This window comes from Neofelis nebulosa, chromosome 2 (genome assembly GCF_028018385.1).
Source record: "Neofelis nebulosa isolate mNeoNeb1 chromosome 2, mNeoNeb1.pri, whole genome shotgun sequence".
In the NCBI taxonomy this organism is placed as follows: Eukaryota; Metazoa; Chordata; class Mammalia; order Carnivora; family Felidae; genus Neofelis; species Neofelis nebulosa.
The window spans coordinates 158,991,741-159,015,891 of record NC_080783.1 but is presented as its reverse complement, the minus strand read 5'-3'; the positions used below and the strand labels follow the sequence as shown (position 1 = coordinate 159,015,891).

General features: G+C 37.7%; 1 long non-coding RNA gene across 5 annotated transcripts in view; it reads right to left on the bottom strand.

The window, feature by feature from the left end:
* LOC131504543 (uncharacterized) overlaps window positions 1-24,151 on the bottom strand; it is an 88,146-nt gene that overhangs the window by 9,833 nt on the left and 54,162 nt on the right. For 2 of the 5 annotated variants that reach the window (XR_009258043.1, XR_009258047.1), the window contains exons 4-5: window positions 11,200-11,284; window positions 10,888-10,938 (exon numbers count right to left, since the gene is read on the bottom strand). This is a non-coding gene — a long non-coding RNA (uncharacterized LOC131504543). Of the gene's footprint in view, window positions 1-10,887; window positions 10,977-11,199; window positions 11,285-24,151 lie in introns of all 5 variants that reach the window. The other 3 variants (XR_009258044.1, XR_009258045.1, XR_009258046.1) reach the window with 3 other exon arrangements.

The window sequence follows — 24,151 nt, the reverse complement described above, 5'->3', positions numbered from 1 at the left end:
TTGCATATATTGAACCATCCTTGCATCCCAGGAATAAATCCCACTTGATCACCCATGCATGTGTTCGTGCGGTCCAGGGAGGGAAGGGGAAGAGCAGAGAGAGCAGGGGACAGTTTTCTGAGGCGGGTTCTGAGCTGACAGTAGAAAGCCTGATGTGGGGCCTGAACTCACAAACCATGAGATCATGACCTGAGCCAATGCTGGATGTTTAACTGACTGAAACACCAAGGCACCCTGGTGTATGATCTTTTTAATGTGTTGTTGAATTTGATTTGATCATATTTTGTTGAGAATTTCATAGATATTGGTCTATAGTTTTCTTTTCTTATAGTATCTTTATATGGATTTGATATTGGGTTAATTCTTGCCTCATAAAAAGAGTTTGGGAGTATTTTCTCCTCTTCAATTTTTTGGAAGTTGAGGTTGGCATGAATTCTTTAAATATTTGGTAGAATTCACCAGTCCTACTTTTCTCAGTTGGAAGGTGTTTGATTACTGATTCAATCTCCTTACTTCTTATTGTTCAGATTTTGTATTTCTTCATGATTCAGTCTTAGTAGGTTGCATGTTTCTAGTAATGTACCAATTTCTTCTAGGTTGTCCAATTTGTTGGCACATAATTATTCATAGTAGACTCTTATGATGCTATGTAGTTCTGTGGTATCAGTTATAATATTTCCGGGGCGCCTGGGTGGCGCAGTCGGTTAAGCGTCCGACTTCAGCCAGGTCACGATCTCGCGGTCCATGAGTTCGAGCCCCGCGTCAGGCTCTGGGCTGATGGCTCAGAGCCTGGAGCCTGTTTCCGATTCTGTGTCTCCCTCTCTCTCTGCCCCTCCCCCGTTCATGCTCTGTCTCTGTCTCTGTCCCAAAAATAAATAAAAAACGTTGAAAAAAAAATTTAAAAAAAAAAAGTTATAATATTTCCTCTTTCATTTCTGACTTTGAGTCTTCCCTTTTCTTAGTCTAACTAAAGCCTTGTCCATTTTGTGTATTTTTTTTTAAGATTTTATTTTTAAGTAATCCCTACACCCAACATAGGGCTCGAACTCAAAACCTAAAGATCAGGAGTTGCATGTTTGGGGTGCCTGGGTAGCTCAGTTGGTTAAGGGTACAACTCTTTATTTTGGCTTAGGTCATGATAGCAAGGTTTGTGAGATTGAGCCCCGCGATGGACTCTGTGGTGACAGAGCCTGGAGGCGTGGAGCCTGCTTGGGATTCTCTCTGTCCCCTCCACAATGTGTATACGTGAGTGCGCTCTGTCTTTCTTTCCCTCTCTCTCCCTCTCTCTCTCTCAAAATAAATAAATAAATAAATAAACATGAAAAAATATTTTAAACTGTCTCTAAAAAAACAAAGAATCACATGCTCTACTGACTGAGCCAGCCAGGTACCCTTTTGTGCATGTTTTCAAAAAAAACAGCTCTCTTTTTCATTGATCTTTTCTATTCATTTTTCTGGCCTCTATTTCCTTTACTTCTATTCTAATCTTTGTTATTTTCTTCCTTCTGCTAACTTTAAAATTAGTTTGTTCTAGTTCCTTGAGGTGTAAAGTTATATTGTTTACTGGAAATCGATCTATTTTGTTAATTTATGCAGTTATCACTATGAACTCTCCTTTCAGAACTACCTTTGCATTGTCTATAGGTTTTGGTGTGTTGTGTTTCCAAATTTTCATTTGTTTCAAGTTTTGTTTTGTTTTTTAATTTCTCTTTTGATTTCTTCTTGGACCCATTGGTTTTTCAAGACTGTTTGCAATGTTCCAACTCTCCTTTTGTTGATTTCTAGTTTCATGCTATTGTGGTTGAAATAATATTTAAAAGATTCTTGGTATGATTTCAATCTTCCTAAATTTGCAAAGACTTGTTTTGTGGCCTATCATATGGTCTACCCTGGAAAATGTCCTCTGTGTACTTAAGAAAACTAAATTCTGCTGCTATTGGCTGAAATGTTCTCTATATGTCTGTTAGATCCATTTAGTCTAATACATGGTTCAAATCAATGTTTCCTTGCTGATTTTCTGTCTGGATGATCAATCCACTGCTGAAAGTGGGATACTAAACTCCCTTCTTATTATTGTATTGTTGTCCATTTCTCCCTTCAGATCTGTTAGTATTTGCTTAATCCTTCTAGGTGCTCCAGTGTCAGATTGGATGTATTTACCATTGTTTTGTCTTTTTGATGAATTGACCCCTGTCTCATTATATAATGATCCTCTTTCTTTCTTGTTACTATTTTTGGCCTAAAGTCTATTTTGTCGGATACAAACATAGCTATTCCCTTCTTTTGATTTCTACTGGCCTGAAATATCTTTTTCCATCCCTTCACTTTGAGCCTGTGTCCTCAAATCTGAAGTGATTTTCTTGTAGGCAGCATACAGTTGGTCTTGTTCTTTTATCTATTCAGCCACTTTGGATCTTTTGATTGGTGAATTCAATCCATTTACATTTATTTATTTATTTATTTATTATTAATTACTGATATGCAAGGACTTGCTAATACCATCTTATTAATTGCTTTCTAGTTGTTTTGTATTTCAACTGTTCCACTTTCTTCTCTTTCTTCATACCTTTGAGAATTGGTAATTTTCCATGGTGGAACACATCCCTCTCTTTATCTTTTGTGAATCTACTATAGGTGTTTTCACTATGGTACCATGAATCTTATAACATAAAACATCTTATAGGTTAAAAAAAAAAAGTCCATTTTAAGCCAATAGCAATGTAACTTTAATCACATACAAAAGTTTCGCCCTTTAACTTCCTTCTTTTGATTTTGAGGTCACAATTTACCTCTTTTATATTGTGTATGCATTAAATTATAGTGGCTATAGTTAATAATCACTTGCTTAACATTCATACTATAGTTAAATGGTTAACACATCTTCATAGTACAGAATCTGAGTTCCTAAATCTGACTGTACATTTACCTTTACCAGTGTGTTGTATATTTTCATGTTTTTGTGTTACTAATCAGCATCTTTTCATTTCTTCTTGAAAAACTCCTTAAAGTATTTCCTGTAAAGCAGGTCTAGTGGTAATGAACTGTCTCAACATTTGTTTGTTTGTTTTTCATTTTTTCTTGGAGAAGTCTATTTTTCCTTCATATTTGAAGCATAACTTTGCCAAATAGAGTATGCTTGGCTGGAAATTTTCTTCTTTTTGATATTTTGAACATATCATTCCACTGTCTCCTGCCAATAAGGTTTCTGCTGAGAAATCCAACAACACCCTAGTGGGGGTTTCTTTGTAAGTTTCTTTGATTTTTGATAGTTTTCACTATATGTGTCTTGGAGAGGGTCATTTTACATTGAGGTAATGGAGTGATCTATTAGCTTTGTGAACTTAGATGTCCAAATCTCTCCCCAGGTTGTAACAATTCTCAGCTATTATTTCTTTAAATAGATTTTCTCCTGTTCCCCTTTTTCTCCTTCTGAAACTCCAGTTATTCTACTATTTGTACATTTAAAAGTGTCCTATAGGTCATGTAGGCTATCTTCACTCGTTTTCATTTTTTTTCTTTGTTCTGCTCTGACTGGATTATTTCAAAGTTCTTACCCTTTAGATCAGCGTTTCTATCTTCTGTTTGATCTATTCTGCTGTAGATGGTCTCTACGGCATGTTTCATTTCATTCACTGAATTTTTTAGTTCCAGAATTTCCATTTGGTTCTTTTTTATGATTTCTATCTCTTTGTTATATTTCTCATTTTGTTCATGTACCGTCTTCCGGATTTCATTGAATTGACTTTTTGTGTTTTCTTGTATCTCACTGAGTTCCCTCAAAGCAGCTATTTTTGAAGTCTTTATCAGCTAAATTGTAACATTTTATGCCTTTGAATTTGGATATTGTAGGATTATTGTTATCTTTTTGTGATGACATGTTTCCTTGATTCTTCATGTTCCTTGGGGTTTTGCATTGCTCTTTTAGCAGTTGAACAGCAGACACTTCCTTAAATCTTTACTTACTGTTTCCTGGTGGCAGATCTTTTTGTTAGACCAGCTTATCTCTGGTAATTTCTCCAGCCTTGTATGGCTATGCCTGCTCTATACTTCTTGCTCCCTCTTGTGGCATAATTCTTAAGATCATATGTCTTACCTGGTTCTTAGAGCTCAGAAGGCTAGCTACTGGAAAACTTACTTTTGTTTTACAGAAAGTGGAGCTATAGCTCCAGTAGTTTCTCCCTGGCCCACAGCTGGCTTCTTTTGTAAGGGGACTCTTTACAGGAGCTTGGGGCACTCAGGAGCAGACACAAGGAGCTGGCTATGGGTTTAGCTCTCAGGGCATTGGGGATGCCTGTAGGCTAGGTGGGGATATCCTCAGGTAAGTTTCTCCCAGTGGTTTATGGATACGCTTCCTACTGGAGTCTTGAATGCAGTCATCAAAAACTGCATCCCTTTAATTCCCTTCTGATATTCTTATGTGTCCCTTTCCTAATCTCCCTCCCCCAGTCATGAAGGCCTTGCTTCAATACTCTGGATGCTGCAGGAGAGAAATGGGCTTCTCCAGCAGTGTCACCAGCAGAACACCTAAGGTAACTGAGCATTCATTCCCTGCTCTCCCCCTCCCGCCACAGGGTAGATCACTGTTGCTAGCCAGTTCAGCCCCACACTGTTGCCTTGGGGGAGGAGTAGCCCTGGCAAAGCTCCTCTTAACCCTCTTCAGTGCATCCAATTTTGTATTCTTTTTTGCTTGAATGGAATGCTAGAATCTTTCTTTGGGAAGCTTGAATTTCTATAAAATCTCTCTTGTTCATGGGTGTCTCCCAAGTCAGCATTTTCCTGGTTTTCCTCAACCAGTGGGGAGAGTGGCTATGACTAGTTCACAAGATCTTGGTGGTTCCACAGACCATACCAAGATCTGTCTACTTATTACCCGATGCACAGGTGGGCAAGACTCCTCCTGGGTACCTTGGTATATGGTGCTAGCCCCACAATTCTTACAGAGGTACTTTTGTTCATGGATGGATGCTGAATTATTTAAATGGGGAGGGAAGCAGAAAGGAGAGGTATCTTATGATATTGACATCATTCCCCTTCTTCTGAGTGTTTACTATGAACTAGAAGAAAACTTATAGTCCATCCAACTAAATGTCCCCAGTTCAAATGAGGCCCAGAAAATTGAAATGATTTGCTGTAGATTTGTGGGTGTTTGTTTGTTTGTTTGTTTTAGAGACAGAGAATCAATAGCAGGCTCCACACTGAGCATGGAGCCATGGGGCTTAATCCCATGACCCTGAGATGACCTGAGCTGAATCAAGAGTCAGATGCTCAACTAACTAAGCCACTCAGGCACCCCTGGCATATGTTTTACAACATAAAACATATGTGGGGGGAAAAATGACTAGTAGCAGCTAATCTTCTGGATTGAAAACTTCCTAACCCTAAGCTTCTCAATTTAATACAAAAATCTTACATACTTATGTATGTAATAAACAAATTGATGGCACCTTAGAAACATATGAGGAAAAAGACCCTGATTACCAAATTCAAAATTCAAAAATATGAAAAAGGCTCCTCTTTATCTCAGGCCCTCATTGCTTTATATCTGATTTTATAAAACCTTCCTAACTTATTTCGTTACTTTCATAGTTTCCTCTCCGCAAATTCATCTCATCTCTCTCTCAGACTTCATGCCAGCTCCCAAACCTAAAATGAATGTTTCATTGGTCACATTTTTAAAAATCCTGACTGTTCTCCATTGATTAAAGAACAGAAGATTGATTAAAGGATAAAAGACAGGTCTAGATTCAAATCACGGCTCTTCCCTGCCACTTTCCTTGATAAGCCGTGCTTCAAACAAATCAAACATTATGACCTTTAATTTATGCAACTGACAAATGGGAATAAGAGAGTTCAAGGTGTAGGGGAACCTGGCTGGCTCAGTCAGAGGAATGTGAGACTTTTGATCTCAGGGTGACAAGTTTGAGCCCCACTTTGGATGTATACAATTACTAAAAAATTGTAATTTTTTTTTAAGTGTAAGGTTTAGATATTAGATTTCAACCAAATCTAAAAATCCCCTTTCACATAACTTAATTATATGAATAGTAAATGGGGAAAAAAATTTAACTCAACAAAAATATATCAATAGCAATCAAACAAGGAGACAGGTCATGTGATAACCTTAAAAAATTGGTGGTTCTCAAGTAAAGAAAGATACAAGAGCTTCCAAGAATTTCCCAAACACTGATCAGAGCAGTATGCAAGGCTCTCAACATCATCCTCCAAATGAGCACTATGTGGGGAAAATGAGCAAACACAATCCTGAAAAATCTAAACCACCCCCAACAACCTGTGCCACAACATGGAGAAGAGAGATTCAGATGAGACATGGGTAGCACTTTGAAGAGAAAGAATTTTCCACTGGAGGAAAAGTCCCATTCCAAGTATCTTTGTGTATGACCAGAAAAGGGAGCTATTGGGACCTTCTATTTTAGGATCTTCCAGCTGTGAGAAAAATGGACAGGATAGCAGAATAATCATAAACACCCAGAGTTAATTATCTTCAACAATAAATAGTGATTTAGCAGAAAGGAAAAAAGAGAGGGAGAGAGTAATTAGGACAAGAGTCTCTGAGGAAAGGAAAGCAGAGGCATGCTTCATGCCTGAAAGGAAGTAACTATGCACGTATTATTGATAGAGGGCCAAAACTCTCCATTTATTATTTATCTTTTCCCCAGAGGAGGAAAAAGCCATGTCTGGGAGGAAAAGAAATTGCTACTGGGGAGAAATGGGTGAAAAGGGGAAAATCAGTGACATTGAAGTAGAGAACCCAATAAACAAAACAAAACAAAACAAAACAAAACAAAACAAAAGTTTAGATTACCTGCTCTAAAGGAAGCAAAGAACGCAGGACTTTGATGATTATTAGAGGGTATAATCCAAAGCTCAATGACAATTCTTTTTTTTTTTTTTTAATTTTTATTTTTGAGAAGGAGAGAGACAAAGTACGAGATTGGGAAGGGCAGAGAGAGAGGGAGACATAGAATCTGAAGCAGGCTCCAGGCTCTGAGCTGTCAGCACAGAACCCCATGCAGGGCTTGAACTCTCGAACCCACAAGTACACAAACCCACAAACCCACGAACCATGAGATCATGACCTGAGCCAAAGTTGTACACTTAACCGACTGAGCCACCCATGTGCCCCCAAAGCTCAGTGATACTTCTTAGTGTGATGAAGGTAAACCCCAACAGGTGGACAGAGTTTAGTACAAGAAACATTTAATAAAACCCAGGAAAGCAGAGCCACAGGTCGTCCAGCCAAAACCGTATACAGCCACAGTTGATCTCTTCCCTTGTCCCTGAACTTAAAGTAATACAAAAGCAAGTGGAATTCACCCACAGGATAGCAGAGCAAATAGGAGGTGTAGACAACATTGCTAATATGCAATATAAAAAAGATAAAAAGGGCACAACTTTACAAACACATGTCAGCAACAGTAGATAAATATGAGAAAGGAGAATACAGATAAAGAAACCATTCTAGAAGTTAGCAGAGCCCCCTCCCCCAAATCCTGCAACTGCTTCATGACAGAGATGTTAAAGAGAACATAAAATCCGTTTTTAAAAATAAGATGTAAAGCACTATTAAAGAAATAAGTGGGGGAAATGCAATAAAGCTAAGAAAACAAAGAACCATACCAAACAATTATAGAACTAAAAAAAAATTAGAAAGCCCAGAAACAGCTCCATCAAATATAATTTTAAACTTCAAACCCATTCAAATTTAAATTCCTTCTATCTCCTAACCTATGTGAGGTAGTGGGTCAAAGTTAGCTGCTTTTCCCTTTTTGGTTTCATCCCTCCAATTTGCTAGTCACTGTTTCTGATATCTGGGGAGTAGGAGGGCAGGTGTTGGGGAAATGGGGCAGTTTTTATGGCAGCTTCAGTTGTAATCCACCCAAGAGACCTCTAGGTGGCAGTGTATAGTGTTCACTCTATAAAGTATCTTTGTGGCTTCCTCAGGAATTCCCTGTGGTTGCCTGGTTGGCCTCTTTTCTGTCTGCTCCGGGATTTCTGGGATCTACCCTCTGTTCATGTCCCTCAGTCAGCACACCTGGTTAAAATCATTTCCACAGGGCCCTTATCAAATCTCAAAAAGATTCCCCTTTATCCTGCCATGGGAGGAAGTACTGCCTAGTCCCAAAGCCCCTTTGTGTTTTGCCACAAGACAGGGCAATTCCAGCCACAGCATCTCACCTTTAGCGTATTCACTGGTAAGACCTTCAAGTCCCTAGAGACAAGCACAAAGCTTTCCAAGTGTCTCCCTAGAAAAGCCTCTCCTTGGCTTGAGAGAAGGGGGCATCTGCCATATTCTGCCTTTTGTTATTATTATTATTGTTATCATTATTGGGCTATTTGGTTAAAGTTCAAAGATAATGTGACCTGAATACAAGGTTGCCTTTACTCCTACTTATTCCCAAAGCAGCAAATAAACTGCCATTGATAAAAATAAAATAAGAAGAGGCCAGTGGATGCAGCTCCCCATGGTTTCTGTACATTCCACAGAAGCCCATTTGACAGTCAGTGGGACTGGCAGCCTGCCAATGTTCCAGGTCAAAGAAGAATATGGACTCACTGTCTCTCAGGTCAGCTACATCGATACTCAGAAACAACTGAGAACACCAACAGAAGGCTATAACTCTGCTAGGCAAGGAGCCATATTCCCCAGCGCATGAAAGTCTTGCTGTGTCCGCACTGGGGGCAATCTCCTCTCAGCAAGCTCTGCAGTATCTAGGAGTTTCCCTTTGTGTCTATTTAGGGGATTTCTGCCATAGCAGAAATCCGCATCAGAGGGAGGTAGCCTCCCTCTGCATCATAGCCTCCTTCCGCATCAGAGGGAGGTAGTGAGGTGGGTGAAATGCCAGTACTCTGTCACCTCCTCTTTAAAGATATCTCTTTCTCTTCAATTTCAGCCTCATATATAGGCTGGGGACGAGTGAACAGCTAAAGCTGGCAGAACTAGTTTAGGATCATGAATGTAGCAAAGTTCTACATGATTGGTTTGGCACCTCTCTCTAGAACGATAGGCACATATCAGTTTGTTGTTAGCTTTGGGGGCCCCCAGATAGAGCATCCAGTTATTTGTTTACCGTATCCTGACTTATATTATAACTGCTGGGCATGTGTGACTTACTTCAGGCAGAAACTGTATCATCCATCTTTATTTTCTCTGAAGTGCTGGAGATGATACCCTCTCACTGAAGACAGTTCATAAATACTTGAAAAATTGAATTTAATTTTAAGGAAAGACCAACTTTGCCCTTCCTTTCTACCTATGCACATACCACTCCTCCTCACTCTGCCTTTAGTACTAAAACAAGGCTACCTTTCCCATGAAGTAGTCCCATCCCATTCAGCCCCATGAATTTCTCCTTGTTCCCAAACATCTCCAAAGTTTGGTTAATATGCTGTTTTATATCACTACTTAAATGTATATTTATCTTGCCTCTTCAGTGTGACCCTGAGTTCTTTAATAATATAGGCCATCTTATACTTACTTCTATAGAGAAGTTCTTAGTAGTCAGTAAATATGAATACCATGTTAAATCATATAAAAATCATTTCTTCTACACATATTTGAGAAGGAACACCTCCATTTTTTTGCTTGTGTTTTCTATTGCACTGAACTAGTGAAATTCAGACAAGTATCATCATAGCACGTTAGAGCATGAGGGCTTTAGAGATTATCAATTCTGCATAGTTTACCCCATTTTAATGTAGCAGTACATTACGAATGTTGCCTCCCTTCACCCTCTATTGACCATTCTAGTAACTGCACCTTTTTGAATCTCATTTCAGAATGACCACCATTTCTCCAAGTTCCTAAAATTGGCAAAAGCCAGTTTTTTAATATGTTATGTATAATGCTACTTGTTCCACTCCAGGAAAATTGAAATTCTATTATCCATAGGTAATATTCATTTAGGCACTTGGGCTCTGTAGCCAGAATGTGTTCCTAAGCCAATTCTCCCACTTTGTACTTTGGACAACATCTCTGTCACCCATTTTCCTGATCTGAAAATGGGAATAATAAGAATAATGACCTTGTAAGGTTGTGTGAGGCTAAATGAATTAATGCCCGCAAAATACTTAGAATAGTACCTGGGAAATAGCAAGACCTCATTATTTGTATTGTTTGGTGCTGGTGGTAGCTGTGTTTAATAAATTTCATATCAACGACAAGTTTTTTATTTGGTTCTTTCTAGTAGGCTAAGCTCCTAGAAAACACACACAATCTCTGCTCTATTTATCTTTAAGTCTCTAGCACTCTGTACAGTGGCTGGCACATAATAATCACTCAGCAAATGTTTGTTAAATGCAACTTATAAATAATGTGATTATTAAGAATACAAGCTCTGGAGGCGCCTGGGTGGCTCAGTCAGTTAAATATCTGACTTCAGCTCAGGTCATAATCTCACGGTTCATGAGTTTGAGCCCCGCATCGGGCTGTGTGCTGACAGCCCAGAGCCTGGAGCCTGCTTCGGATCCTGTGTCTCCCTCTTTCTCTGCACCCTCCCCCACTTGCACTCTCTCTCTCTCTCTCTCTCTCAAAAATAAATAAATATTTTTAAAAATGTTTAAAAAAAAAAGAATACAAGCTCTGGATTCAGACTACTTCTGTTCAAATTCTGGCTCTGCCATTTACTAGCTAAGTTAACTTAGGCTTAACTTTCCTATACCATTATTACATACATACAATGATGGTGATTATAACTGCTACTTTCATAAGATGATTGTAAGAATTAAATTATCGTATACCTGAAAAACACAATAAGATCCAGCACATAGTAAACAATCAATATATGTTAAATTACATTATTTGTAAGGATTTCCCAAAGTAATGTTTATAAAGTAAGATAAGTAGACATGTAAGAGCATCTGACAGACCTGAGTTTGAATCCCACTGTAGCCGGTACACAGGAGTGCAGGAACACCTGTCTGGGGGCCCCAAACAGATCAGGTTCAGCCACTTGCCACTGGCAAAATCCAAAGGCAGAGAAACAAGTGGTTGTGAAACAAGAAAGGAATTTATCTCAGTGAGGCCAACGCCAGGAAGACAGCAGACTAGTGTCTCAAAGACTGTCTACAAAATGGTGAAAATACTTCCAGGTTTCTATAAGGAAAATGTAGGGAAAAGGTGGGTGGGTACATGCAGGCAGGCAGTGAAGGTCAAATCAATCACCATAGAGGTCTTTTTACCTTTAGGGCAGTCCTTATTGCTTCTGACGCTCCCATCTGGGGATACTTTGCTTCAAGGTCTTCCACCTGAGCCTGAAAAGAAACGCTAGTAAAAACAAGATAAAAGGGGCCAGTCAGATGTCTGAGGCTGGATACTCCCCTTGCATGCTTTTGGCTTCTGTAAGATAGGATACGCTTCAACCCAATTTGAAAAGGTATCCACAAATACTAATAAGGACTTTATGTTTCTAGCAGCTTCAGGCATTTGAATAAAGTCCACTTGCTAATCTTCAGAGAGATATGGACCCTGATATTGAGTCCCATGCAATTTGAGAAATCGCTCTGTTTTAAGATTATTCCTAGAACAAGGCTAACATCTTGGAAACTCTTAGTGAGTGTTCTTCCTTTCATAGCAATTATAAATATTTACATAAGTTCAATAAGAATCTGTTCTCCTTTGTAACAGGATACTATTAGAGACATCAGTTATATTATCAACGCTTTTACTAGAATGTCATATTTAAGAGAGACATGCATAGACTCAGATATGACCAGACAGCTTGAAGGAATTAAGGTTGACTTTTGGAGCCAATAGAGCCCCTTGGAAATGTTGGCCTGATACCTTGCTTACAGAGTTCTCAGCAGCTTTACCAGGTGAGTACAGGTGCAGGTGCAGGAAACCCCAGAATATTTTGGGGACCTGAAGGAAAGAAGAGAAACTCTCTCAAATCTTCAGGCATTGCAGGCAAATCTGACAGCACATATTTCGCTTGACTTCTGGCCTTGAGAGGCTATCAAAAGTTCAATCTAGAGATTCCTTATGAAAAGGTCCAGCAAAACAAATTTTAAAGAATGTATGTGGTCAATCACTATTCTTACTGAGCTTACATAAATAATGAGGCCAAGTTTGTTAAAACTGAAATTGTTTTACAGATTAGTCTTGATTCGGCTATCTTCAAAAATAAAGATGATTTAATTTTTTTAAGTTCATTTATTTATTTTGGGAGACAGAGAGAGAGGGGGATGGAGGGAGAGGCTGTGAGAGGGAGAGAGAGAATCCTAAGCAGGCTTCGCACTGGCAGCACAAAGTCCCACCAGGGCTCAAACTCACGAACCATGAAATCATGACCTGAGCCAAAATCCAAAGTGGGATGCTTAACCAACTAAGCCACTTAGGCACCCTGGAAACAAAGGCAATTTTAGAGAGAAAAATTATGTTTCAATAACACATCTTTGTGGATATAAAATTCTAGTTGTTATTAATTGTCTTTAAATGTTGTTTGGCTAAGCTAGATAATTTGAGGTAAAACTTCAGAGAAATTGCCACAATAGCTCATATAGACAGCCTTTGTGCTTGCTACCCTGTGAGAATAATAACAGGAGCCCATGGGCATATGATTATTTGAACAACTGAACAATAGGATGGCCTTGGATATAAGGCAGCTCAAAGAGCTCAAGCAGCTCAAGGAAGAACTTGTGTCTTTTTTTCCCCAGTGTTTTTCTTCACATATATATTTTTTTTCAAGTTTTTATTTAAATTTCTGTTAGTTAACATACAGTGTACTATTAGTTTCAGGTGTGCAATTTAGTGATTCATCATTCACATACATACTCTGTGCTCACCACAAGTGCCCTCCTTAATATTCATTACCCATTTAACTCATCCCCCTGCCCACCTCCCATCCAGTACCCCTCAGTTTGTTCTCTATAGTTAAGAGTCTATGTTTTCTGGTTTGCCTCTATTTTTTTTCCCTATGTTCGTCTGTTTTGTTTCTTAAATTCCACATGAGTGAAACCATATGGTAGTTGTCTTTCTCTGACTGAATTATTTCACTTAGCATAATACACTCCAGCTCCATCCATATGGTTACAAATGGAAAGATTTCATTCTTTTTGATGGCTGAATAATATTCATATATATACACATACATACCACATCTTTATCCATTCATCTACTGATGGGTATATTGGGCTCTGTCCATAATCTGGCTATTATTGATAATGCTGCTATAAACATTGGGGTGCATGTATCCCTTTGATTCAGTATTTTTGTATCTTTTGGGTAAATACCTAGGAGTGCAATTGTTGGATCATAGGGTAATTCTAGTTTTAACTTTCTGAGGAACATCCATACTGTTTTCTAGAGTGGGTGCAACAATTTGCATTCCCACCAACAGTGCAAGAGGGTTCCTCTTTCTCCACATCCTTGCCAACATCTGTTGTTTCCTACATTGTTCATTTTAGCCATTCTGACAGGTGATATCTGTGAGGTGATATCTCATGGTAGTTTCAATTTACATTTCTCTGATGATGAGTGATGTTGAGCGTCTTTTCATGTGTTAGCTATCTGGATGTCTTCTTTGGAAAAATATATATTCATGTCCTCTACCCATTTTTTAACTGGAACATTTGTTTTTTGGGTGTTGAGTTTGATAAGCTTTTTCTTTTTTTAGTGTTTTTATTTATTTTTGAGAGAGAGAGAGAGAGAGAGCATTTGGGGGGGGGAGGGGTGGAGAGCAAGGGGAACAGAAGATCTGAAGCAGGCTCTGTGCTGACAGCAGAAAGCCTGATGTGGGGCTCAAACTCTCAAACTATGAGATCATGACCTGAACTTAAGTCAGATGCTTAACCAACTGAGCCACCCAGGCACCCCATGATACATAGTTTATAGATTTGGGATACTGCCCTTTATCAGATATATCATTTGAAATATCTTCTCCCATTCCAAAGGTTGCCTTTTAGTTTTGTTTACTGTTTCCTTCACTGAGCAGAAGCTTTTTATTTTGATGAAGTCCAAATAGTTCATTTTTGCTTTTGTTTCCCTTGCCTCAGGAAACATATCTAGTAAGAAGTTCCTTTGGCCAAGGTCAAAGAGGTTATTGCCTGTGTTCTCCTCTAGGATTTTGATGGTTTCCTGTCTCACATTTAGGTGTTTCATCCATTTTCTATTTATTTTTGTGTATGGTGTAAGAAAGTGTCCCGTTTCATTCTTTTGAATGTTGCTGTCCAGTTTTCCTAATATCACTTTTTGAAGACACTATCTTTTTTCCATTGGAGATTCTTTCCTGCTTTGTTGAAGATGAGTTGACCATACAGTTGTGGATTCATTTCTGTGTTTTCTAGGCTGTTCCATTGACCTATGTGTCTGTTTTTGTGCTAGTGCCATTCTGTCTTGATCAGTACAGCTTTGTAATATAATTTGAAGTTCAGAATTGTGATGCCTCCAGCTTTGCTTTGCTTTTTCAAGATTTCTTTGACTATTTAGAGTGTTTTGTGGTTCGATACAAATTTTAGGACTGTATGTTCTAGCTCTGTGAAAAAATGCTGGTGGAATTTTATAGGGATTGCATTAAATGTGTAGATTGTTTTGGGTGGTATAGACATTTTAACAATTATTTGTTCTTCCAATCCATGAGCATGGAATATTTTTCCTTTGTGTCCTCTTCAATTTATTTCATAAGTATTTTATAGTTTTTAGAGTATAGATCTTTTACCTTTTTGGCTAGGTTTATTCCTAGGTATCTTATGGGTTTTGGTGTACAATCAATGGGATTATAAGGTATCAATTCCTTGATTTCTCTTTGTGCTACTTCATTATTGGTGTATAGAAATGCAAAAGATTTATGTATGTTTATGTTGTATCCTGAGAATTTATTGAATTCGTGTGTCAGTTCTACCAATTTTTTTTGTCTTTAGGGTTTTCTATATAAAGTATCATTTCATCTACAAATGGTGAAAGTTCAATTTCTTCTTGCCAATTTGGATGCCTTTTATTCCTTTTTGTTGTCTGATTGCTGAGGCTAGGACTTCCAGGACTATGTTAAATAACATAGAGTGGACATCCCTCTCTTGTTCCTGACTGTCGAGGAAAGCTCTCAGCTTCTGCCCATTCAGGATGATATTAGCTGTGGGGTCTTTGTATACGGTCTTTATTATGTTGAGATATGTTTCCTCTATCCCTACTTTGTTGAGGGTTTTTATCATGAATGTATAGAACTCGTGCTTTATTAAAACTGAATGTTGTGTATATATCCCATATAATTCAGCTAATATATCCAAATTAAGGCAATATCTAATTTCTCTAAGCTTCTCCATGATTGGGTTTCTTCCTGGTTTAGCAGAAATGGATTATCTTGGTGGAAAACACATATTTTTACTAGCACTAATAGTAATTATTCTAGGTCTTCTTCTTCACTGCAGGAGCTATTGTCATTGCATGTTCTGCACAAATATGTTGAAAAAATTATGATGAGGCCTCATGCACACCTCTGATTCAGACAATCTGCAACTAGGAACCCTTCATTTAATCAGATAGCCCAGGATTTTGATGATTCCCAATAGTCAGGGTCTACAATCCCTTTCAACTTGAAGAAGCTACAAAGGATGAGACCTTTGCCTTTCAACAGCCCTTAAGAATAAGGAGGATCAAAATCCCATAGCAGCAAGATGAAACAGAGAAACTGAAGGGACCCTATAAAAGGACTGCTTTTTTTTTTTTTTTTTTTTTTTTTTTTTTGCTTTTTTTCCTGCCTCTATTCCTGCTAAGATGCTAGGACCTACACCCAGCTTTACATGTGCCTTATAGTATGTCCTCCTTGTAAAGGTCAAGGAGTTAATGATTTATTTGGAGACTTCCAGTACAATAAAATAACATTTAAGGAGTGATTGAGTGAGGTTGTCATGTATGTTTTCTAGACCACTGATTCAGCAAGACCCCTGGTTCCAGAGCATTAGTGACTTATGGAGGATATCTAAACACTTGTCTTTGTTTTAACCATTTCCTGGATGTCTGAGAAGACACCTACACTGGAACACAATCAATAAAAACCCCAAACCCAGAGCAAAGAGGAAACTCACTTTTGTTTCCTTTCTGAGTCTCCCAGACATTCTATCTGCATCTGCACCCTCTCTATAACTTCAGTAAACTCTGTTCTCACTTCCTGTTGGCTAGTGTTTGGTTTCTATCCTGTGCAAAGCCAAGGACCCTCTTGGCTGCTCCTGCAGGATCCCCTCTGAGTCCTCGGACCCAGGCAGCCTGCTATCACTGATGCTACCACTCATTAGAAATGTGTCTTGAACATGTTGTATAGCCTCTAAGCCTTAAGTCTTGATCTAGAATGCAGATAATACTATCTCCTTTCCTACCTCTATTGTGAAGATTAAATAGAATACATATAATGATTAACACTGTGCCTGAGGTATTATAATCATTTGACAAGTGATTTTGTTTGCTGATGTAGTTCTTGTTTTTATTAATATCTTTGCTACTAAGGAATTTAACATCTAGAAAAGAAACTAAGAAATGTATAAAGAACTATAATATAAAGTAAAAGTCACAGAAACTAAAAGTTAACAAATGCTTTGATAATTTATTAGTAGATATCAACATGGGCTGCAGTGATATTGCCTAAAAGAGTTAAAATTTCCAAAGGGAAAATAGGAAATAGGTAGACATCCCAGGCAAAAAGAAGTATGACATGAAGAAAGGTGAACAAAAACTGAAAAGTAGGATGCATAAATATTATTTGGGCAGTAGAGAAAGAGGGACACAATTGGTAGATTTATTATGAAGTTCTTCTTCACCAAACTATTGAGTGTTTCTAATGTTCTAATGTAGACCTGCACAGTCTAATAAGTCATTAGCCCTATGTAACTGTTAAGTTCTTGAAATATAGTCAGTGCTACTAAGAAGCACAATTTTTAATTTACTTTAATTTTAATTAATTTAAATTTAAAAACTGAAAGGGCATCTGGCTGGCTCAGTCAGTAGAGCATGTGACTTTTGATCTGGGTGGGGGTTGTGAGTTCAAGCCCCACATTGGGTATAAAGATTCCTTAAAAATAAAATGTTAATACTTATATCCGACAATCTAGATTTTAAAATAAAGAAGGTAATAAAAGATGAAGAAGGGCATTATATCATAATTAAGGGGTCTATCCACCAAGAATACCTAACAATTGTTAACATTTATGCTCCAATTGTAGAAGGACACCAATATATAAATCAATCACAAACATAAAGAAACTCATTGATAATAATACCATAATAGTAGGGAACTTCAACACCCCACTTACAGCAAAGGACAGATCATCTAAACAGAAAATCAACAAGGAAACAATGGCTTTGAAAGACACACTGGACTGGATGGACTTAACAGATATATTCAGAACATTTCATCCTAAAGCAACAGAATGCACATTCTTCTAGAGTGTACATGGAATATTCTCCAGAATAGATCACATACTGGGACAAATCAGCCCTCAACAAGTTCAAAAAGATTGAGATCATGCCGTGCATATTTTCAGACCACAACGCTATGAAACTCAAAATCAACCACAAGAAAAAATTTGGAAAGATCACAAATACTTGGAGACTAAAGACCATCTTACCAAAGAATCAATGGGCTAACCAAGAAGTTAAAGAGGAAATTAAAAAGTGCATGGAAGCCAATGAAAATGATAACACCACAGCCCAAAACCTCTGGACCACACCTAAGGCAGTAATAAGAGGAAAGTATATAGCAATCCAGGCCTTCCTAAAGAAGAAAGATCTCATATATACAGCCTAATCTTATGCCTTAAGGAGCTGGAAAAAGAACAGCAAATAAAACCCCAAACCAGCAGAAGACAGGAAATAATAAAGGTTAGAGCAGAAATCAATGCTATCAAAATAAAAAAACAGTAGAACAGATCAATGAAACCAGGAGCTGCTTCTTTGAAAGAATTAACAAAATTAGCCTTAGCCAGATTAATTAAAAAGAAAAAGGAAATGACCCAAGCAAATAAAATCAAGAATGAAAGAGGAGAGATCACAACCAACACTGCAGAAATACAAACAATAATAAGAGAATATTATGAGCAATTATACACCAATAAAATGGGCAATCTAGAAGAAATGGGCAAATTCCTAGAAACATATAAACTACCAACACTGAAACAGGAAGAAATAAAAAATTTGAACAGACCCATAACCAGCAAAGAAATCAAATTAGTAATCAAAAATCTCCCAAAAAACATGAGTCCAGGGCCGGATGGCTTTCCAGGGGAATTCAACCAAACATTTAAAGAGTTAACATCTATTCTTTTGAAGCTGTTCCAAAAAAATAGAAATGGAAAGAAAACTTCCAAACTCATTCTATGAAGCCAGCATTACCTTGATTCCAAAACCAGACAAAGACCCCACTAAAAAGGAGAACTACAAACCAATTTTCCTGATGAACATGGATGCAAAAATCCTCAACAAGATACTAGCCAACCGGATCCAACAATACATTAAAAGAATTATTCACCATGGCAAGTGGGATTTATAGCTGGGATGTAGGACTGATTCAATATCCACAAAACAATCAATGTGATATATAACATCAAAAAAGAAAGGACAAGAACCACATGATCCTCTCAATAGATGCAGAGAAAGCATTTGACAAAATACAGCATCCTTTCTCGAAAAAACCCTCAAGAAAGTGGGGATAGAAGGAACATACCTCAAGATAATAAAAGCCACATATGAAATACCCACTGCTAATATCATCCTCAATGGGATGATATTAGGAGCTTTACTCCTAAGGTCAGGAACACAACAGGGATGTCCACTCTCCCCACTGTTATCCAACATAGTATTGGAAGTCTTAGTCTCAGCAATCAGTTAACACAAAGGAATAAAAGGCATCCAATTCGTCCCGGAGGAGGTCAATCATTCACTCTTCAAAGGTGACATGATACTCTATGTGGAAAACCCAAAATATTCCACAAAAACTGCTAGAACTGATCCATGAATTCAGCAAAGTTGTAGGATATAAAATCAATGTACAGAAATTCGTTGCATTCCTAAATACCAATAGTGAAGCAACAGAAAGAGAAATCAAGGAATCAATCTCATTTACAATTGCACCAAAAGTGATAAAATACCTAGGAATAAATCTAACAAAAGAGGTGAAAGATCTATACACTGAAAAATATAGGAAACTTAGGAAAGAAATTGAAGAAACAAAAAAACGGGAAAATATTCCATGCTTCTGGATTGGAAGAACAAATATTGTTAAAATGTCAATACTACCCAAAGCAATGTACATATTCAATGCAATACCTATCAAAATAATACCAGAATTCTTGGGGCACCTGAGTGGCTTAGTCAGTTGAGAATCTGCTTCAGCTCAGATCATGATCTCACAGTTTGCGAGATCCCATGTCGAGCTCTGTGCTAACAGCTGGAGCCCCACATTGGGCTCTGTGCTGACAGCTCAGAGCCTGGAGTCTGCTTCAGGTTCTGTGTCTCCCTCTCTCTCCCCGCCCCCCCCCCCCGCTCACATTCTGTCTCTCTCTCTCTCTCTCAAAAATAAATAAAACAGTTTAAAAAATAATACCAGCATTCTTCACAGAGCTAGAACAAACAATCCTAAAACTTGTATGGAACCAGACAAGACCCCAAATAGCCAAAGCAACCTTGAGAAAGAAAACCAAAACTGTAGCCATCACAATCCCATTTCAAGACGTATCACAAAGCTGTAATCATCAAGACAGTACTGGCACAAAAACAGACATGCAGATCAGTGGAACAGAACAGAGAACCCAGAAATGGACCCACAAACGTATGGCCAACTAATCTCTGACAAAGCAGGAAAGACTACCCAATGGAATAAAAAGACAGTCTCATCAGCAAATAGTGCTGGAAAAACTGGACAGCAAAGTGCAGAAAGATGAACCTGGACCACTTTCTTACACCATACACAAAAATAAATTCAAAATGGATGACAGGCCTAAATGTAAGGTAGGAAGCCATCAACATCCTAGAGGAGAAAGCAGGCAAATACTTCTTTGACCTCGGCTGCAGCAACTTCTTACTCAACACGTCTCTGGAGGCAAGGGAAACAAAAGCAAAAGTCAACTATTGGGACCTCATCAAAATAAAAAGCTTCTACACAGCAGAGGAAACAATCAGCAAAACTAAAAGGCAACCGACGGAATGGGAGAAGATATTTGCAAATGACACATCAGATAAAGTATCCCGAATCTAGAAAGAACTTATCAAACTCAACACCCAAAAAACAAATAATCCAGTGAAGAAATGAGCAAAAGACATGAATAGACACTTCTCCAAAGTAGACATCCAGATGGCCAACCATCACATGAAAAAATGCTCAACATCACTCATCAATCAGGGAAATACAAATCAAAACCACAATGAGATACCACCTCACATCTGTCCGAATGGCTAAAATTAACAACTCAGGCAACAACAGATGTTGGCGAGGATGCGGAGAAAGAGGAACTCTTTTGCACTGCTGGTGGAAATGCAAACTGGTGCAGCCACTCTGGAAAACAGTATGGAGGTTCCTCAAAAAATTAAAAATAGAACTACCCTACGACCCAGCAATTGCACTACTCAGTATTTATCTAAGGGATACAGGTGTGCTGTTTCAAAGGGGCATGCACACCCCAATGTTTATAGCAGCACTATCAACAATAGCCAAAGTATGGAAAGAGCCCAAATGTCCATCGATGGATGAATGGATAAAGAAGATGTGGTATATATACACAATGGAGTATTACTTGGCAGTCAAAAAGAATGAAATCTTGCCATTTGCAACTATGTGGATGGAACTGGAGGGTATTATGCTAAGTGAAATTAGTCAGTCATAGAAAGACAAATATATGTCTTTACTCACATGATGAATTTAAGATACAAAACAGATGAACATAAGGGAAGAGAAGCAAAAATAGTATAAAAACAGGGAGGGGGACAAAACATAAGAGACTCTTAAATATAGAAAACAAACAGAGGGTTGCTGGAGGGATTGTGGGAGTGGGGGATGAGCTAAATGGGTAAGGGGCATTAAGGAATCTACTCCTGAAATTATTGTTGCACCAAATGCTAGCTAACTTGGATGTAAATTAAAAAACAAACAAATTTAAAAAGTACAAATACAAAAATAAAATAAAATACAATAAAAATGAAATAAAACGTTAAAAAAAATTAAAAACTGATGTATTCCATCTAAGCCAGCAATTCCACTCCTGGGTATATACCCCCAAAGGATTGAATACAAGGATTCTAACAGATATTTACATGCAAATGGTCATTACAGTATTAATCTCAAAAGTCAAAGGGTAAAAGCAGCCCAAGTGCTTTTGGAATGTGTTTATTTCGGGGTGCCTGGGTGGCTCAGTCGGTTAGGAATGTGTTTATTTTAATATTTTATCAACAAATGAATAGATCTTGTTGGGGAGCAAGAATACCTCATTCCCTTCACAGGGAGCAAGAACTCCTTTCCCCTTCAAGGTCCTTCTAGCTGGACTAAGAATCGAATTGACTTGAGATGGATTAACAAGAGAAAATCAAATTTAATAGGCATACATACTGGACTCCACACCGACATGGAAATTCCAAAGACAGGCAAAATGAGGTACCTATGTTATTTTGAACTGAGGAGATGAGGGTAAAGGTCTGGGATTTTAGAGAACCAAGAATTCATTTCACAGGGCAATAAAAAGAGCAGATGTTTTATAATTAGATGTTTGCTTTACCATACAGATGAGTCACCCACATAAAATTAATCTCTGCTAATAACCCTTATTCTGGGAAAGATCCCCAATTTAGATTCTTCTGTGTGGTTAAGGGAGAGCTAAAATTTCTCTTAAGCCTGCAGGTTCTCAAGTGACAAAATGCCAAAGTGACACATTGTGGGGATGGGGTCTGTTCCAAACCCCTTCAATATCAACAAATGAATAAACAAAATGTAGTATATACATATAATAGAATATAGTACAGCTATAAAAAATGGTTATGATACAACATGAGTGAACCTTGAAAACATTATGCTAAGTGACACAAAGGACAAATATTTGGGGATTTCACCTGTATGAAATATTAACATTGGGCAAATTCATAGAGACAGTAAGTAGATTAGGGTTGCCAGGGGTTAAGGGAGTGATGAATGAGGAGTTATTGCTTAATAGGTACAGAATTTCTGTGTAGGTGAAGAAAATGTTTAGATATAGAGAGGGGTATGGTTGTACAACATCATTAAGTGTAATTCATGCTATTGAACCACACCCTTAAAATGGCTAAAACAGCAAATTTTATGTTATATATATTTTATTATATTAAAAAATTGAACAGTATAAAATATTTTTCTGTTAAACATATCTTTATTGTTGTGGTAGCTCTACATTTAACTGTCACATTGTGTAAGATGTTATTATAAGCAGAAAGAGCTAGGGGGTCCCTGAAAAAAAAGACAAAGCATAGCTTTCTTGACATAAGAAAAGTCATTTTAGGTTCTCATCCATCTTGTGATCTATGTGTGAGCTGCACTACTTGCACAAGGCACATTTCTTGCAGAACTTCCTAGGATAGGTTGAAACTGCAGAAGACCCCAGTAGATAATGATTTTAAGGGAACAAAAGAACTTAAGAACAAACTATCAGGCCAGGAGATAGCCTAATCATATAGGGGACAATAAATCAGTGGTAAAGCTCCCCACACTAATTCAAAAGTGAAGATTGGCCTGATGCACACTCTTGCATTATCTTCACAGGATCTAAACCCCTTTGAGCACTCAATACTGGACAAACTAGAGTCAGAGAATTGATGATACTGATCCTTACTGGCTTGTGAGTTTGACCTGGACTCAGTCACTTTAAGATGAATTTTGCCCCAATTCCATGCAGTATTTCCTACTGTATTCCCACCTTAAAGCTTCCCCAGTTTTGTTGTTGGGGAGACACTGCTTTGGGAAAGATCCCTGGTGTTTTCCTTCACTTGTTGCAAGTAAAACCCTTCTTTTTCCTATTCTTTGCCTTGGTTGTATCTTTTGGCTTGACATCAACCAAGAGGCAAACCCAGTTTCCTGTCACTCTCCACGGTGAAAACAAAAACAAAAACAAAACAAAACTTCAAAATCAACCACCTAGAATTAAAACCAAAAGTCCAACAAATATTGTTTTAATAATTTGTAACAGGATCTGAGCTTTTAACTTTGGCCACTCATAAAATGGATTGGATTTTTGCACACACAAATGAAATTTATATAAAAAACTGATAAAAGAATAATTATTTCAGTCATGAAAATTTGATTAAAAAGTTTTAAGAAAAGACTAAAAATGAAAATGGTATTTTACAAAAAGTGTAAGATCGTCAATTAAGCCAGCAAACAATTGGCTCTAGAATACAAGACCTTTTGAACAGTATCGAAGACTAGTAAGTTCAAATATTGGAAAGTTATAAACTTTTTTTTGCTAGATTAGTCATACAAAATGAGACACTGTTACAACTATATATCCATGCAAAAGATTGAAGCTGTACCCCTCTCTCACACTGTACACAAAGGTAACTCAAGGGGCGCCTGGGTGGCTCAGTTGGCTAAAGGTATGGCTCTTGATTTTGACTCAGGCTGTGATTTCACAGTTCATGAGTTTGAGCCCCGCATCAGGCTCTGATCTGACAGTGTGGAACCTGCTTGGGATTCTCTCTCTGCTCCCTCTCTCTGCCCCTACCCTTCTCATGCTCTCTCTCTCTCTCAAAAATAAATAAATAAGCTTAAAAAAAAAAGTAACTAAAGATGGATCGTAGACCTAAATGTAAGACATAAAACTCTAAAACACTTAGAAGAAAACATAAGAGTAAATTTTCATAACTGTGGGTTAGGCAAAGCCTTGTTAGATATGATAACTAATGCACAAGCCACAAGAAAAAAAACAGATAAATTGGACTTCAGCAAAATTAAAAACTTCTTTGCTTCAAAAGACACCATCAAAAAAGAGAAAAAAATAACCATTCAATGAGAGAAAATATTTGCAAATAATATATCTAAAGAGGGACTTACAATATATAAAGAACTTTTACGACTCAATAATAGATAAATAACCAAATTTAAAAATGGGCAAATGTTCTGAGTGGATATTTCTCCAAAGAACATATACAAATGATCAATACACACGTGAAAAAATGCTTGACATCTTTAGTCACCAGGGA